Source organism: Rutidosis leptorrhynchoides, chromosome 10 (genome assembly GCF_046630445.1).
Source record: "Rutidosis leptorrhynchoides isolate AG116_Rl617_1_P2 chromosome 10, CSIRO_AGI_Rlap_v1, whole genome shotgun sequence".
Classification (NCBI taxonomy): Eukaryota; Viridiplantae; Streptophyta; class Magnoliopsida; order Asterales; family Asteraceae; genus Rutidosis; species Rutidosis leptorrhynchoides.
In genome coordinates this window covers 49942346-49962604 of record NC_092342.1, presented here as the reverse complement: position 1 = coordinate 49962604, position 20259 = coordinate 49942346, and positions in this window count along the sequence as shown.

The window sequence follows — 20259 nt, the reverse complement described above, 5'->3', positions numbered from 1 at the left end:
TTATCGCAAGTTTATTTTATCGCACTTTTATTTATCGCAATTTCATTATCGTTATTTACTTTACGCTTTAATTTAAGTCTTGTATTTATTTTTAATATTTTACATTTAGTTTTAACTGCGACTAAAGTTTTAAAATCGACAAACCGGTCATTAAATGGTAAAAATCCCCCTTTATAATAATAATATTACTTATATATATTTGTATTTTTATAAAAGTAAACTAATATAGCGTTAAGATTTGTTTAAAGATTTTCCCTGTGGAATGAACCGGACTTACTAAAAACTACACTACTGTACGATTAGGTACACTGCCTATAAGTGTTGTAGCAAGGTTTAAGTATATCCATTCTATAAATAAATAAATATCTTGTATAAAATTGTATCGTATTTAATAGTATATCCTTGTAAAATATAAAGCTATTTTATATACACCTCGTACGACATCAAGTTATTTTTGGCGCCGCTGCTGGGGAAAAGATAGCTTAAAAGCCGGAAGCGCAACGCTACAAAAAAAAAGATTTTTATTTTTAGTTTACTTTTATTAAAATTCACTTTTGTAAAATTACGTTTTAAATATTCAAAAATATAAAAAGAAAAACAAAAATTTATATATTTTTAAGATTTTGTTAAATATTTAAGTTTTATAAAGTTTCTTTATTTTTATTTTATAAAAATATAAGTTTTATTTAAGTATTTTGTTTTTATTTAAAACATAAAAACAAAAACCGAAAAAAAAAATATATATAAATCTATTTTTAAGATATTTTTTTCTATTTTTATTTTAGTTTTAAAATATAAGTTTTTATTATATAAATATTTTAGATTTTAAAGCAGAAAACAGAAAAAAAAATATAAAATAAAAAAAAAGCGTCGAATTTTAAACTGTACCTGAGTTGAAAATTGGAACCCCGCGACTCGCGGAGTTTGCAGCCTCGAATACCGCGACTCGCGGAGACACTCTGACACACGTGACAGAACCCTAATTTCGCATTAATTACGGATTTTATAATTATTATTATTAATTTTTAATTAAACCCTAATTAGTTTTGTTAATTTATTATTAAGTTTAGTTTATTTATTTAATTTGTAAATTTAGTTTATTTAGTTTAATTAAATTGTAAAATTAATAGTTTTAAAAAATAACTAATATAAAATAATATTTTTATAAAAATTGTACTTTTTACAACTTTTTGTATATTTTTATATTTTGTCCCTTTTTAATAGTTTTAGCGTAACTTTTGTATTTTTCGCTCGTATTTAGTTTTAATTCATAGTTTTTGCCATAGTTATTTTTTTTATTTATAGATTTTTAGGCTTTGCCGTAAAATCTCTTAAGTGCCTTTTCTTTAGACTAAGATTTAGGTACTTTGGAATTTTGCGACGCCTTTTTAAGTTTTAGTTTCTTTTTAAGTTATTGCCATTTGGGATATAGTTTTTCTTGTAAGCTTTAATATTTTTAGACACCTTTTACTATGTATCAATTATCATTCTAATTAGTAATCTTAATTTGCGATTATAATTTTAAGTTAGTGATAGTAATAAGGTTGGGTTAGTCGAGTGTTTTTAAGTTCAATAAGTCACTCTTTTTCTTTCTTATTTTTATTTTTCGATCTTTTTCCGACGCGCTCTTTTTCTTTCTTGTTTCTCGCTATTCTAGTTTTTAGGACATAGATTTTTATTCTACTTCTTATCTAAATTTCTTAAAATTACAAAAATTTATTTTAAGTGGTTAAATTGATAGACATCAAAATTTTCTGGTTCGTAGTAATAGTTGGATTTGTACGTGGATCGGGTTATTGGAGCCAAACAGTCCTCAATTATATTGAGACCAAACGAATCCTGCCCTTCTGCTGCATCTTTTGGTTATTCGAAACGTGGGCAAAATCAGAAAAGTCTATTGATTGGATAATTCCTTTTAAAAACTAATAGGATATTCAGGGAATGCACCGAGCAAGACGTTCATCACCTTTTGTACGTTCACCACCTGTAACTAGATCAAGACATCTAACAAATATTGTCGCCGTTGATAATCCATTTTTTGAACCCGACCTCACAATTGAGAATCCGGAGAATATTCAGGGACGATTCGTAGATCCGGAACCACTAAACTTTCCTCCGAAACCACCAATCATTCAAACAGAGATTGTTGAGGAACGAACCATTAAATCAGAATCCTCTAGTGATTCCGATTCAACAAATTCAATTATGGAATTAACAGAACCATTAAGTATGGAAGACCAAATGAGAGCTAAACGCACTGGCCAAGGTCACGCAATTACTCATCCAGACATTAATGCGCCAGATTATGAAATCAAAGGACAAATTCTACACATGGTGACTAATCAATGCCAATTTAGTGGTGCGCCGAAGGAAGATCCAAATGAACATCTACGTACCTTTAATCGGATCTGCACACTATTTAAAATCCGAGAAGTAGAAGATGAACAGATATATCTCATGTTATTTCCCTGGACTTTAAAGGGAGAAGCCAAAGATTGGTTGGAATCGCTACCTGAAGGGGCGATTGATACATGGGACGTTTTAGTTGAAAATTTTCTTAAACAATTCTTTCCTGCATCTAAAGCCGTAAGACTTCAAGGAGTAATTGTTACGTTCACACAGAAGCCAAATGAAACTCTATATGAGGCATGGACAAGATTTGGAAAGTTATTAAGAGGATGTCCGCAACATGGTTTAGATACCTGCCAAATAGTACAAATATTCTACCAAGGATGCGACATCACTACAAGGAAAGACATAGATATAGCAGCTGGTGGTTCTATTATGAAGAAAACCGAAACTGATGCTTACAAAATTATTGATAACACTGCTTCCCACTCACATGAGTGGCACCAAGAAAAAGATATCGTTAGATCATCTAAAGCAGCTAGAGCCGATTCTAGCCATGACTTAGATTCCATTTCCGCAAAGATAGATGCTGTCGAGAGACGAATGGAAAAGATGACTAAAGATATTCACTCAATACGAATTAGTTATGAGCAGTGTGGAGGACCACATTTGACAAAAGATTATCTCAGTATTGAACTAACAATGGAACAAAGAGAGAATATTTCATACATAAACCAAAGGCCTGGAAATAATTATCAGAATAATTATCAACCGCCAAGACCGATCTACAATCAAAACCAGAACTATAACCGAAATATTCCATACAACAACCAACAAGGTCCTAGCAATCAACAAGTATCCAATAATACTTACAATCAGCAAAGACCTAATTTTCAAAATAAACCACCACAACAAACCGATGATAAAAAGCCGAATTTAGAAGATATGATGACGAAGCTAGTTGAAACTCAAACGCAGTTTTTCACATCTCAAAAACAAACTAATGAACAAAATGCTCAAGCATTTAGAAATCAACAAGCTTCTATTCAAAATCTGGAACAAGAAGTAAGTAACCTAGCAAGGTTAATAGGTGAAAGAAAACCGGGAAGTTTACCTAGTGATACAAATGCTAACCCCCGGATTGAAACAGCTAAAGCCATTACCACAAGAAGTGGTACAACACTTAAACCACCTGAAATACCTGTAACTTCTGATGAAGCTATTCCTACTCCACAAGAACCACAACCTGATCAAGATAAGGAAAAAGAACCGGTAGTTGAAAAGGTTAATGAAGATAACACAGTTAAGGATAAACCTTATGTTAAACCATACCAACCACCACTTCCTTACCCGAGTAAAATGAAGAAAGAGAAACTTGAAGCCGAGCAATCCAAATTCTTGGATATGTTTAAACAGATAAATGTAAATCTTCCTTTCATTGATGTGATTTCAGGAATGCCTAGATATGCTAAATTCTTGAAAGATCATATCACGAATAGAAAGAAAATGGAAGAACTCTCGGCTGTTACTATGAACGCTAATTGTTCATCAGTGCTGTTGAATAAGATACCAGAAAAATTATCTGATCCAGGAAGTTTCACAATTCCATGTTTTCTGGGTAGTCTTAGTTCAATAGAAGCATTGGCAGACTTAGGTGCTAGTATAAATTTAATGCCGTATTCACTATACGCTAAACTAGACCTTGGAGAGTTGAAACCAACCAGAATAAGTATACAACTAGCCGATCGATCAATAAAATATCCTAGAGGGATAATGGAGAACATGCTAGTTAAAGTTGGTACTTTAGTATTTCCAGTAGATTTTGTTGTTCTGGACATGGAAGAAGATTCTCAAGTTCCTCTCATATTAGGAAGACCATTTTTAAACACGGCTAAAGCAATGATAGACGTGTTCGGTAAGAAATTGACCCTAAGTATAGAGGATGAGAGTGTTACCTTTTCAGTTGATAGAGCAATGCAACAACTACAATCTGCAGATGATACATGTTATTATATTCAAACTATAGATGCACATGCAGAATTGTTAGAAGAATTTACAGAATTACAAGGAACAGGAGAATGTTCTTTAGGAGAAGGAACAGAACAAATTGATGAAGCTGAAATGTTAGCTACACTAATAGCTAATGGATATGAACCAACAACAGAAGAAATTCAAATGCTAAAAGAAGAAGACAGATATCGATATAAATCATCGATAGAAGAACCTCCGAAATTAGAGTTAAAGCCACTTCCAAACTATTTGGAATACGCTTATTTACATGGTGAATCTGAATTACCTGTAATAATATCGTCTTCTCTTACTGAAAATGAGAAATCACAACTCATTTCTGTGTTGGAAGCTCATAAACCAGCCATTGCATGGAACATTCATGATATTAAAGGAATAAGTCCTTCGTATTGCACACATAAAATCCTTATGGAAGAAGGTCATAAAACGTATGTGCAACGCCAACGAAGACTAAATCCTAATATGCAAGATGTAATTAAAAAAGAAATTATTAAACTGCTAGACGCAGGTCTAATTTATCCAATTTCTGATAGTCCATGGGTAAGCCCAGTTCAATGCGTGCCTAAGAAGGGTGGCATGACTGTCATTACAAATGAGAAAAATGAGCTTATTCCTACTAGGACTGTAACAGGATGGCGTGTATGTATTGATTATAGAAAATTAAATGACGCCACCAGAAAAGATCACTTTCCCTTACCTTTCATTGATCAAATGTTGGAAAGATTAGCCGGAAATAGTTACTATTGTTTTCTAGATGGATTTTCCGGATATTTTCAAATTCCAATAGCACCCGAAGATCAAGAGAAAACCACATTCACGTGCCCTTATGGTACTTTTGCTTACAAACACATGCCATTTGGACTTTGCAACGCCCCTGCAACCTTTCAAAGGTGTATGATGGCGATTTTTCACGACATGATAGAAGAATGCATGGAAGTTTTCATGAATGACTTTTCAGTCTTCGGTGATACATTTGAATCATGTCTAGCTAATCTTGAACGAATGCTTATTAGATGCGAACAATCAAATCTAGTACTTAATTGGGAGAAATGCCATTTCATGGTTAAAGAAGGCATCGTTCTTGGACATAAAATTTCAAAAGAAGGAATTGAAGTGGATAGAGCTAAAGTAGATGTAATTGCTAAACTTCCACATCCCACCAATATTAGAGGAGTTAGGAGTTTTCTAGGACATGCCGGTTTTTACCGACGTTTCATAAAAGATTTTTCTAAAATTGCCACTCCTATGAATAAACTCCTAGAAAAGGATGCTCCATTCATCTTTTCAGATGAATGTATCAAATCTTTTAATATTCTTAAAGAGAAACTCACTAATGCGCCGATCATGATAACACCAAATTGGAATCTATCGTTTGAATTAATGTGCGATGTAAGTGATTTTGCAATGGGAGCCGTTTTAGGACAAAGGATTGAAAAACGATTTCAACCTATATATTATGCTAGTAAGACGTTACAAGGAGCACAAACGAACTATACAACTACTGAAAAAGAACTCCTTGCTATTGTCTTTGCTTTTGACAAATTTCGATCATATCTCGTTCTAGCAAAAACGGTGGTCTATACCGACCATTCTGCTCTTAGATACCTATTTTCGAAACAAGATGCTAAACCACGATTAATTCGTTGGATCTTACTCTTACAAGAGTTCGATATTGAAATCCGAGATAAAAAAGGAGCAGAAAATCTCGCCGCTGATCATCTTTCTCGTCTTGAAAATCCTGAGTTAGAAGTTCTAAATGAATCGGCCATACAAGACAACTTTCCTGATGAATATCTATTGAAGATATATTATATTGAAATACCATGGTTTGCAGACTATGCAAACTACTTAGTATGTGGATTCCTTGAAAAAAGATTATCGTACCAAAAACGAAAGAAATTCTTCAGTGATATAAAACACTATTTCTGGGAAGATCCACATTTGTTTAAAAGTTGTCCAGATGGAATAATACGCCGATGTGTATTTGAAGATGAAGCCAGTAAAATATTAAACCATTGTCACACAGGACTAACAGGAGGGCATTATGGGCCTCAATTAACAGCAAGAAAAGTTTATGAAGCTGGATTCTATTGGCCTACAATTTACAAAGACGCACACCTTCTTTGCAAATCCTGTGATGTTTGTCAAAGGGTCGGAAAAATAAGTCAACGTGATGAAATGCCACAAAATGTCATTCAAGTATGCGAAGTATTTGACATTTGGGGTATTGACTTTATGGGTCCATTTCCAAAATCTCATAATAATCTCTATATTCTCGTAGCCATTGATTATGTATCTAAATGGGCGGAAGCACAAGCTCTCCCAACTAACGATGCACGAGTTGTAGTCAACTTTTTAAAACGTCTTTTTGCAAGGTTTGGAACACCGAAAGCTTTAATAAGTGATCGGGGTACTCATTTCTGTAATAATCAACTTGAGAAAGTTCTTAAAAGATATGGAGTAACTCATAAAATCTCCACAGCATATCATCCACAAACAAGTGGACAAGTTGAAAATACCAACCGAGCTTTAAAACGTATTCTAGAGAAAACCGTAGGATCAAATCCGAAGGAATGGTCCATTAAATTGGAGGATGCACTCTGGGCTTTTAGAACAGCCTACAAAACTCCAATTGGAACCACACCTTTTAGACTTGTTTATGGAAAAGCATGTCATCTTCCAGTAGAAATTGAACACAAAGCATTTTGGGCTTTGAAGACATGTAATCTTGATTTGCATGAAGCCGGACGTCTACGATTAAGTCAACTAAACGAATTAGAAGAATTAAGACATGAAGCATACGAAAATTCGTTAATCTATAAAGAAAGAACGAAGAAATGGCATGATAAAAGAATCAGAAGTTCAAAAGAATTTAAAGAAGGAGACAGAGTTCTTCTTTTCAATTCACGATTCAAGCTATTTCCTGGAAAATTGAAATCAAGATGGTCTGGACCATTCATAGTTAAAAGAGTTTTTCCATACGGAAGGATAGAATTAATAAATTCAAATGGGATTGAATTTAAAGTTAATGGTCACAGAGTTAAACATTACATACATGGTGCGATGGAAGTTGACAATGAAGTTAATCACAATTTCAATACCACAGCTAACTAAGTGTGGGGAGAATCAAGTCTTTTAAGGATAATATGTATTTCTGTTAGAGTTAGATTGTATGTTTTCGTGTAGTTCTCGAAAATGGAACCCGAATGGTCTTTCCCTAGCAGACCCTAAAGAACTAGTCTTCTCCCCCCATTCTGAATTTTTATTTTTTTTAGGAAATGAAGACTGCCTGTGAACTAAACCATGGTCTAATGCTACACGCTTTGATCACTAAACGTAATAATGACAAACTTCCGAGTGAAATAGTATCAGTAATCAGAGAAAGATTGGACGGAGTAAGAAAAGAATCCAGATGCGAAGATAATAAGTTACAATTTGGTAAAGGAAAATCAAAATCCGCAGTGAAAAGAAGAGCACGACACCTAGAAAGATGTCACAAATGCGGAAAATGGTCACATGGAGGTAAATGTTTAAATAATCAAACCTATTCAAATACCGAATTTGTTACTTTATGCAGAGACGGACCGTTCATATGTTTAGAAGAAAAGACACTGAATGCTCGAGGTTACGCCTATGTAGCTATGGAAAACCAATTAAACCGACTATCTTATGAATGGGATAGATCATATAACTAAGAATACTATCTCACAGGTAAGTCTGTACAGTTTTTATTTTTTATTTTTATTTTTAACCTTTTGATAATAAACGCTAATTTGTTCGCTATAAAGTATTAAATTGGTATTGAATATTAGGTTTGGCGACCGAAATTATTGATATCATTCAAAAATTTATTACATCAATGCGAAATTTAACGTTTATTCTTAAGGTATAAATATCTTTAATCAATCAACCCAAAATATTTCAAAAATTCGTCATGAGTTAAATTAGGTCTTGGAACCGAAATTACTTTACCGAAAAGAGGGGCGCATATTTTTGATAATATTTGATTGATTAAAGTGGGATAAAAGCCAAAAAAAGATTTTTAATTTTATTTTTACCATATTTTTAAAATTAATATATAAATCTTAAATTAATATTGTAAACTTTGTAAAATCAATATATTTAAAATTGTAAATATTTGAAAAATATAATATAAGTTTGGTGTGAATTTATAATATGAATTTTTAAATTAAGTTTGGTGTGAATTTTTAATTTTTAAAATATGAATTTTTAATTTTATGCATTTCAAATTTTAAGTTTGGTGTGAATTTTTAATATTAATTTTGAATTTTATATTTAAGTTGTGTGAATTTAAAAACAAAAATTTACTTTATCTCATTAAGTTAAAAATATGATTTTTTAAAAATTCGTCGTAAGTTGAAGACTAAGTCTTTGAACCGAAATTGCTTTACCCGAGGGAGGGACGAGAACTTTTATTATCATTATTTTTACTCTTATTGAATTAAAGTATGCCAAAAAAATTAAAAAATCAAAAAATCTTAGCTTTTAAAACAATCGCTACAAAAAGACAAATTTTAAAATTTTGTCGAAGGACGGACTAGGACATCGATCCGAAACGACCTCGTCCTAAATAACAAAGGAAAACAAAATTTTAAATTTATTTTATATTTGTTTATTAAGTTAAGATTTTATTTATAAAAAAAAAACCAAACACCACGACTCGCGGTGTTTGAGGCTACCAAACCCCGCGACTCGCGGGAGGACCAAAATACAGAAAAAAAATAAAATCGAGCTGAACTGATCAGTCCACACCACAACTCAAACATACAGCGAAAATAAACCCGAAAAAACCCGAAAATAAACCAGAAAATACTAATAACCATAAACGATGAAGTATTAATTCATAACTTCATTGGAGAAATATCCTGCGACGATTATGTAATCTTTAATATAGAAGAGATTATTCGTTTCTAGTTCCAACCGAAAACCAAATGAGTTTAATAACTCATTAAATCTATATTACATCTGAAGGAAATATACATACATATATTTTCATAAAGATTGTAATTGAAAATCCTTTTGTACAAACTGTTAATGATGAGAATATTTTAACGGGTAGGTAATACCTTAGAAATATATAAATTCCACATTAATATGTTACACTATACATTCTTCAATTCTGATTCAGCAATCATACTGCTCAAACCTATAGATATACGTATCTGTTCATCGCAGAATAACCATTTTCATTCAATTTCATATTCTGATTTCGATAGATCAGAATACAAGTCAAGATTAAATGAAAAACATCACTCTTAGATTCCTACATCTTTCAAAACCATGCTTCGAAAACCATGCTTTGAATTCAGAACAGTACTAGAACATCATATGATTACATTTTGCGTTCAAATCCATCGAAATTCTTGGAAACACTTCAACTAATGAACAAACGAGAAGACAAACCAACTACACGATATCTACGAGAAGAAAGATTTGTACTTATAATCATATATCTGGAAAGCTCTCGAAACCTAAGTAAAACTTTAACACGTATCTGTGATAAATCCTTCGGCATTATTATTACTGAAAATAACCTTGCAATTCCTTTCCAAAAGTATCCAGTATTATCAACCGTTCAACCAGTCAACGACGACCTTCAGACTTGTAACTTTGGCATATACATTTTTGTTACTGGGGAACCTTTCATGTTCCACCACATTAGCAGTAAATTTACCAACAACTTCATTGATCTTTGACCTTCCGAAAAATCCTTATACTCATTGAAACCGTATCATGTACTCATCCACATCTTGTAACGGCAATTGCCATACCAACTATCAGGAATTAGCAATCAGTATTTTGAAATCTTGTAGCACGTCTACGCCAACAGTTATATGTGTACATATAACGTCTACCTCTTGGACTTACATACTTTGAATGTGAAGTTTCCGAAAAACACCCCAAACTACGAAACTAGTTCTCCGAATTTTGGAAAAATGTTGATGAAGCAGCAAAAACTGAAAATGACCTTAACAGTCAAAAGTTTGATGATAAAGAATAGTATGGTAGTAAAGCTGAGAAAAAGAGAAAGTTTGGAACTGGAAAACGGATTGAGCAAAGTATGAAAGAGGCTGTGGATAAATCACAAGGACGAAACCTGTCTTCAAAGAATCCAAATGATTCAGTATCTGTTGAAGCCATTAACGAATACCTTGCTTCCGAATCTAAACCCTTGCGGACAATATTCTTCATCATCCTCTGGTATTAGAAATTCTAAGATATCATCGTATCTTTCATTATAAATATCCTCCATATTTTTGGAGATAATTTCATAATCATTCTTATCGAAAATCAATTTTCTCTTTACGATATCTGTGTTACACCATAAAAGAAACTATTTTAGTTTCTAAATTCTGAAACTTTCAAGTTTAAAATATAAATGTTTTGAAGTAATGTTGGGAATTGAAGCATGAATTAGTATAATATAATGACACTTGATCAACGTGATTATATTACAGTAAGTCATGCTGAGTTTCTAATGGAACGTGATAAAGGTTCACAGATCATACCCTCATCATGAACCAGGTTACATAACTCTTTCATTCTATTTAACCTCTAAACATATCAAGAAAATATTTTTCTTGATGATTCGGTCTTTTTCGAGGTATTCTGGTAATTTGACAAGTCAAATTGTGCCATTACCATTTCTTTCTTAGAACATTAATTATGTTCATTTCAAAATCCATACCTACGAATTTTGGACCATTATTCGCTTGACTTAAAGTCGGGAAGAGAAAACGAAAGCATGAAGCTCCGAAATATAATGGAAAATATAAAGCCCGAAAACAACCCCGAAATTACAAACCGTGTATATCAATGCGTATAGCAATATAAAGACACGGGAGAATGAAAAACACTATAACCCCAAGGTAATAGTAGAAGAAAATAACTTCCTCTGGTGGCAGGTGAAAAAGAAGAATGAAGGATACGATAGCCAGGAAAATATCAAGAATCAGAACTGGATTAAGCATTTTCACAATCTATTGGGATGTATGAAATAATAACGAAAATTATAGGAGTGTTGAAAATAAATGAAATGGAAGAGGTCAATTTATAGCAAAATATCGGACGCAGTAATAGAGTCAGATTACGCATTTAATCAAAGAAAATCCTAATTTCCGCAAATTCCGAAAAATCAAATCTTATTTAAATTATGAAGATTTTCTATTCCTTAAAATCCGGAAATCAATCGTTACTACATCAAGAGATAAGACGCATCTCTATTCTCCATTTCACTTGATTACGATAACTTCTCTCATACGCTTCGAGTAATTGGATTATTTTATCCATATTATTCAAACATAGATAAAACTCTATTATCAACTCATATTCGTCATTAAAACATTTTTATTGTTAGCCATGACGATGTCACTCAAATTTCGGGACGAAATTTCTTTAACGGGTAGGTACTGTGATGACCCGGAAATTTCTGACCAAATTTAAACTTAATCTTTGTATGATTAACATTTTCGACACGATAAGCAAAGTCTGTAAAACTGAATCTCAAAATTTTTGAACTACTTTTATATATTTAAATACCCTTCGGTTATTTTCGACGATTCGCGAACAATTATATGTAAATAGATACATATGCTATAACTTGAAAACGTAACAAAGTGTTATGAAAATGATACCGTACATTAAACTTATTGGTTTATATATCTATTTGAATATATATGATCTCAAGTTATTTAGTAAATGATAATAACATTCGATTATTGATTCAATTGATATTTAGATAAGTTAACTAAAACGTTTAAGATGAACCAGTAAAACACTAATTTGCTAAAGTATTTTCAAATTTCTACAGTACCCAAAATGCTACAGTGTTTTCGAAAATCACTATTTGCTACAGTAAAATTGACTTTGCTACAGTGAATTGCTACAGTAAAACACTATTTTAAAAATGTATTTTAACAAATAGTGAAACGATGATTTATAGAAGTAAATGACCAAAACACTCAAACGTATAAGATACACTTTGAGTGACATAGTTTATGGATAGTTTAAGTCTATATTTTGACAAAGGTACGTGTCACGAAACGTAAAATGCAAGTTTTCTAAACGTACGAAAATACGTTCGAAAAACCGGAACCGGGACATAAGTCGAGTGATGACGTACGACTTATCGGAACTAAAATTACAAGTCAACTATGCACGTGAATTTAATATAATATATAATTAATTATATAAATTATATATATTATATTTATATTAATTTAATATTATGTCGACAAACAAGAAAACAAAAATTTGTGAGCTGGAATCTGAGGCCATGCGATCGCATGGCCACAAGCCTATAAATCCATGCGATCGCATGGAGGCAAAAGTCTGGCCTGATGCTATAAAATGGCATTTTGCTCGACACATTAACACACACACATACATATTACTCCGTATTTATTTATTTTATTATTATTATTATTATTATTATTATTATTATTATTATTATTATTATTATTATTAATAATAAGATTATTATTAATCTTATTATTTTTATTATTAGTGTTATTATTTTTGCGATACAAAAATAATAATGTACATAAAATATTACGACGGAGTGCTGTCCAAGTAATTTTTCAAAACGAGTTTCCGAGAAAGCTAGAGCTAAGGAAAATATGGGTTATTGCCAAGGAGGTTATGGGTAATATTCGGGGGTATTTTTGTGAATCAAACCTCGTGCTTATTATCTCCAATGCGTCTACGTGCTTTCCTGCAATATTGTATATCAATATTAAACTGTGAGTTTCATATGATCCCTTTTACTCGATATATTTTTGGGCTGAGAATACATGCGACTGTTTATAAATACTGAAAATACTATATTTATATGCGTGAGTTTCATTGCTCCCTTTTTAATTGCTTTTGCAATCTATATTTTTGGGCTGAGAATACATGCACTTTATTTTAAACGCAATGGATACAAGTACATACTAAATTCTACACTGAGTTTGAACCGAAAATCCCTTAGTTTTGGTAACTAGTAGCTGCCAGTACATAGGATATGGACTGGTGGGCGCGAATAACAGTATATGGATCCATAGGGCTTGACATCCCCGTCCGAGCTAGAGCGCTAGCCTTTTAACGGACGTATGCTATTTGATAAGCGTACACGTTGGTTTGCGTGTATTATTAAGATGATTATACAAAGGGTACAAATTATATATACGTTAAAGTTTAGTTACCAGGGTGCTCAACTTTGTAGAACCAATTGATAAACGTTTCGGATGAAACAACTGAAATCTTGTGATCCCCCTTTTATGTAAAACCTATTGATAAACTTTTTGAATAAAACAACTGAACTTTTGTAATCCACATTGATATACGGATTATGTGTAATATTAAAACTATGAACTCACCAACCTTTGTGTTGACACTTGTTAGCATGTTTATTCTCAGGTTCCCAAGAAGTCTTCCGCTGTTTGCTTATATGATAGACAAGCTATGTGCATGGAATCTTACATGGCATATTTTTCAAGAAAACGTTGCATTCACCAATTCATCACCATGTACCTTATTTAGACTTCATTGTCAACGGAAATACTATTGTAAACTATTATATAAGGTGATTGTTTATATGTAGAAATCATCAGATGTCGAAAACCTTTGATTTAATATTCATTTATGGTGTGCCTTTTCAAAAGAATGCAATGTTTATAAAACGTATCATATAGAGGTCAAATACCTCGCAATGAAATCAATGAATGACGTATTCGGCCAAATGGATTTGGAGCGATCGTCACAGACGTGTACCTTTATTAATAATTTGAATTTTTCATCAACAAATTACTTTATAAAAAAATGTAGCTTATATAATTAAGTGTTGTGGTCATTTGCTTCTATAAATCAGTGGCTCGTTGTTTGTGAAAATATTTTATTTTAAATCAGGTCGTTTTATGACTAAGTTAATATATATATATATATATATATATATATATATATATATATATATATATATATATATATATATATATATATATATATATATATATATATATATATATATATATATATATATTTATTTATTTAAAATTGTAAATTTGTACATAATATATATGTTCGTAATATTTATCTAATGATATAATATTTAGTCTTTCAAAACCAATTATATTTTAAAGTTCGTTTTATATAATTTAACTCTTTTTAAATATTAGTAGTTATTCTACCAAACAATGTTTTTAATATGAAAAACTAAATGGTTGATTTATCAAGGGACACTAGTTAATCAAAGTAAAGTACACTTTTGAAATTTAAACGGAAATGATTACTAACTTTTGACTAACTCTCGTTAATGACACTTTTGTAAATCACTTTTACCAAATATTCCGGATACCGTTAAAAAGAAAAAGTTTTCTAATTCAAAGTGGACCTCTTAACAGAGACTCGTAATCGTAATTCAATGTATCTAATAATTCAATCATTTAATATTATCATTTAATCCCGTCGATAATTATTTTAAATATATTTTAAAACAACAACGTTTATGTAAAGTATTATACGTCTAATACTTGTTAATGTTTTCAAGTTATAATATATACACATATACATATATAATCATATTTGTTCATATAATGGTTCGTGAATCATAGAAACTTGGTCGAGATTTAAATGAATGTATGAACACAGTTTAAAAAAAAAATCTTTGAGATTCAACTTACAACTTTGCTTATCGTGTCAGGAATATATAAAGATTAAAGTTTAAATTTGGTCGGAAATTTCCGGGTTGTCACAAAAGAAAACCGAATGTTATGTATCGAGAGAATGATTTTATACACAGGTTATGTGTATGTTATTTTGTACACGAGATATGTGTCCGGTTACTAAGATTTATGAAAAATGGTTTCGTACACGAGAAAGGTGTACTGTATTTAAAAGAAATCGCATGTACATTACAAGTGGGTATAGGATTCGGACCCATTTGTACCATGCACATTTAAATCTTGTGGTCTATCAAAATTATGAATTTTATTGTTTATGATAAACCTATGAACTCACCAACCTTTTGGTTGACACTTTTAAGCATGTTTATTCTCAGGTATGAATGAAATCTTCCGCTGTGCATTTGCTCATTTTAGAGATATTACATGGAGTCGTTCATTGCATATAGAGGTCAGAACCTCGCAATGGGACCATCTGTTGAAGACTTCGTCCAGGTGGATTAGGACGGGTCACTACATTTTTGTCCAAACAGGTATCACAGACCCTGCTTCAAGCTATAGGTTGACCATTAAGGGTGTGCATGGTGCGAAAAAATTGAAAAAACCCGAGGACCGGACCGAACAAAAATGGAACCGAGCATTACCAAAGACGTTCGATATGGTCCATGGTCAATTTTTCATGTTTTTCGGTCCTCGGTACGGACGGACCGAATCCGAAAAAAGTAATAGCGAACTGGACCAAAATATATAAATAACCAATGTGTATAATCTTATTCAAGGATCTTTTAGAATATATATATATATATATATATATATATATATATATATATATATATATATATATATATATATATATATATATATATATATATATATATATATATATATATATATATATATATATATATATGAAAGTATCTTTTAGAAGATATACATCGCAATATAACTAGTCTAAATCTAATGAAAATTAACACTACTACATGTAACGTTTTAGACCACTTGTATCGGGATAGGGATAGGGCAACGCCCGTAAGAATTGAGGTGTCAAAAATTCAATGCCATTTTATCAAGTATCCAAGCGTGGGTGGCATATCCACGGGAAAAGTAACGGACGTGGTTCTATATTTAATAATTTTATAATATTTTAAAATATTATTTTAAAACCCTTTTTATTACTTTATCAGTTATATTTTAACACATCATCACAACACTTCTAACTCACACTATAAACGAACAACACCAATACTCCACATTAAAAATCCACACATCTTAGTCATCAAAAAAATGCAAAAAAACAACCAACACCACCCAGCAACGCCCCTCCCCACTATAAATGGTCTTAATAGTTCAATTGTATACATATGTAAGCATATAGCACATTACTAGTTGGGTGACCTGGCATTGCGCCGGTTCTTCACCCTTAATTAACATTAATTACATAGCTGATTATTGAGAAGTAATTATTTATCATTTTGTTATTTTTCGTTTTATTGTGGAAGGACTAAAAATAGTTATGTGGTTGATTTGTAATAAGCGTGAAGTAATTATTCATCATTTTTTGTTTTACTTTTCGTCTTGTCGAGAGAAAAGACCCAAATGATCAATCAATAAAGTGAGACGTACATAAATGATTAGTACAAACTATTTAATAAAATAGGAAAAACTATATATAATAACAATAAAACAGTTATTAAACAATGAGTTACGTAGTTAATTTATAATAACAAAAAAAATTTAAACAATAATCAAGTGAAAAATTATGTGATTGATTTAATAATAATAATAATAAAAATGATTAGTTATGGAGTAGTAAAAAATATGTGGTCAATTTATAATGGATGAGAAGTTTAATGGTCAAATTATGAAGTGTGAAAAGTTTGTGGTGATTTTGTAAAAGCTATAAAGGTAACTATTATAAAGGGTATAGATGAATCGTAAAAAATAAAAATAATGATAATGAGTAGAGTAGTTATGGAGTAGTGAAAATTATGTGGTCAATTTATGAAGGATGAGAAGTTTGATGGTCAAATTATAAAGTGTGAAAAGTTTGCGGTGAATTAGTAAAATCTATAAAGTTAATTATTAGAAAGAGTGTGGGTTAATTGTAAAAAATAAAAAGTTTATTGTGCATTTATGAAGGGTTGGAAGTTTACTATTCATTTTGGCTATAACATTTAGATATATAAAGTTTGTGGTGAATTAGTAAAATCTATAAAGTTAATTATTAGAAAGGGTGTGGGTGAATTGTAAAAAATAAAAAGTTTGTTGTGCATTTATGAAGGGTTGGAAGTTTACTATTCATTTTGGCTATAACATTTATATATATAGAGTAATATAGTAGCAAGTTATACATTGTTGTTACGTGTATATAACACCATTAATCTATTTAGCACTTATAATCAACCTAGTTAGTGTAATTCACCGGTTCCATCGAATGTTCCTATATATCGGCAAAGATCATGTGAGTGATTCTCGCCTCCCCAACCATTTTGTCATTCTAGGAGGTGATGGGTGAATAGAAATCAAGTAAAGAGGAAAACTAAAAAGCTAGACTAAGGTCCTTAACCAGGGGTTGGAATCCCTATTTTCAAGGGGCTTTCGGTCAGTTTTACCTACTATTTGATTTGTACTAATGACTCTTTATTCGATATTAAAATAGAAATCGCATAAAATCGTAACAAAGTTTACAACATGCTATATAAAACGTTGTGATGCAGTAAAATTTCTAGCTACAATATAATACTCCCTACGTCCCAAATATGTTGTCCCCGTACCCCAAAAAAAAAAAAAAAAAAAAAAAATTTAAAATATCATTATTACATTGTACATTATGTGTACTCCATATGTTCCAAATCTATTGTATACTATCACATTTTGAGATTACCCAAATTAATTTGTTCACTTTTCATAGATGGTTATGAATAATGTGATAAGTAACTTTTGTAATACTATACTTTATTCATTTAGGACAAAAATATAGATAAAAAGTAAGGGATAAGAATGAAAAGTTAACAAAAAGGTACATGTGGCAGGTATTTTTTTCTTAAACTGTGTGTTTTTTGTTTGGGACAATCGATTTGGGACGTAGGGAGTACTTTTTGTTACTTTCCAGTTTTGCACGTTACTTTTTACCTATATGTTTGTTTTATATATATCATTTAAGGGCATAAAAGAACTTTACATCTTTATTCTTATCTATTTATGAAAGTAGACAATTACTTTAAGACAACTCAAAATGAAATACTGAAGAATAGATTTTGAACGAAAAAATTAACAAATTACTATTTACAATATATAAACATATGTGCTTATATTATGATAACATGTATATATATAATATTAGATGACTATGAAATGGGATGATTCGTTTTCCAAAAACCGAACTAAATTTTTGGGAACCGAACCGAACCGAACCGATATTACGATCATCGGTGTGACTTTTTGTTATAAAATGGGATTCGAGACGGAACCGAACCAAATTAGTTTGGTCCGGTCGAGTTCCATGCCCTGTTTAAGGTACCGAAACTATACATTATATTATATATAGTTATATATAGTAGAACTTCGTAATTGGTTATTTTAATGTATCTATTACTAGAAATTTATCACTGTTATTATTATTTATTTAATTTATTTATTTATTTTTCTTTTGTGAGAAAAAACATAATGCTAATTTATCACTGTCATAAGATTACAATGCTAATTTATTGAACAAAATATCAAAATATAATCGGTTGGTAAAATGAATAATTACTTATTTGGCACTTACTCCAATAAACTATAAACAAGAATATATATGGTCTAAAGATGAAGAAAAAGTAATGTTATTATATACTCACGCATGTTGCTTGAACATTATTACAGACTAAATATGTACTCTATCGTATATATGAAATTGATAAAGCCAATGAAATTGATAAAGCCAAGCTTCATATTTACACTTTCTTGACATACAAAATGACGTGTGGTTAGAAAAAAGGAAAGAAAGATAGATATAGATTAGATATATTGATAATGAAAAATAAGAATTATGGATATGTTTTTTAAGAGATGTATTTGGTAAATAAACTTCGTAGATACATGACTTGTCATAAAACTCGTGGTAAGTTGATACCATAAGTGGGATCTTCTACATGACTACATGCATTTAGCTCTTTTTTCGTAATAACGTGGAGATGAAATTAAATATTTACTCGTAATATTATTTTGCATTTGCTAACGGCGCCACTAAAGATTATCGTTAACACACTTTAAAGCATTACACATTTTGATATCCGCCATATAAAAAATACTGAGTAGTTGATAAGCATCACGTACAATGATTAAATGCATGTTAACGATATCTTTAAAAGTTGTCGGTAGTAAAATCCTATTTCATATGTGGATCTTAAAGGGGGGGAAAAAAGTTGAAAAAAGAAAGTGATATTATATATCCATCAATCACATGAATTTTTCTGTCTATTTTGTTTCGTTTCCCTAATATAACTGTATTAATTTATTAACTTTTTGTAAATGTAGATTACCGATTTTTATATTTTTAATAGTAATATTAATAATAATTTCTGTTTTATAACTATTATTATTATCATTATTATTATTGTTAGATTATTAGATATATAAATATTATTATTATTAGATAACTAAAAGAAACAACAACAATACCTAATCCCGCACATGCGGAGTATAGGGAGGTGAGATGTAGACAATACTTCCTCTACCGTAGCGTATAAGAGAAGTCATTTCTCTAACCATGAGTCAAGAAAAAATTTTCCACCCATAGATTACCGATTTTTATATTTTTTACTAATAACATGAATTAAAATTGAAATTAAAATAGATAAGAAAATATAATATAGTTGTTTTACTAGATTCTCTTATCTATCTTAATTTTTATTTTTATTCTTGTTTTTTTGAAAAAAAAAAATACTTTTATGGACTTTTTTTTGTATTTAATAATAATAATATCTAAAATATATTTAAGGGGGATGATTCTCACACACACTTTTTTGATCCTCACACACCTATTTTAACCTTTTGCTCTTCTAATAATGCTCAATTGGTGTGTGAGGATCAAAAAAGTGTGGGTGAGAATCATCCCCTATATTTAATAATTATAGTATAATAATTTATTAATAATAATGATAACATTATAAAGCTGATAACCTATCATCATTAAGTTTGACAATGATCAACATGACTTTGG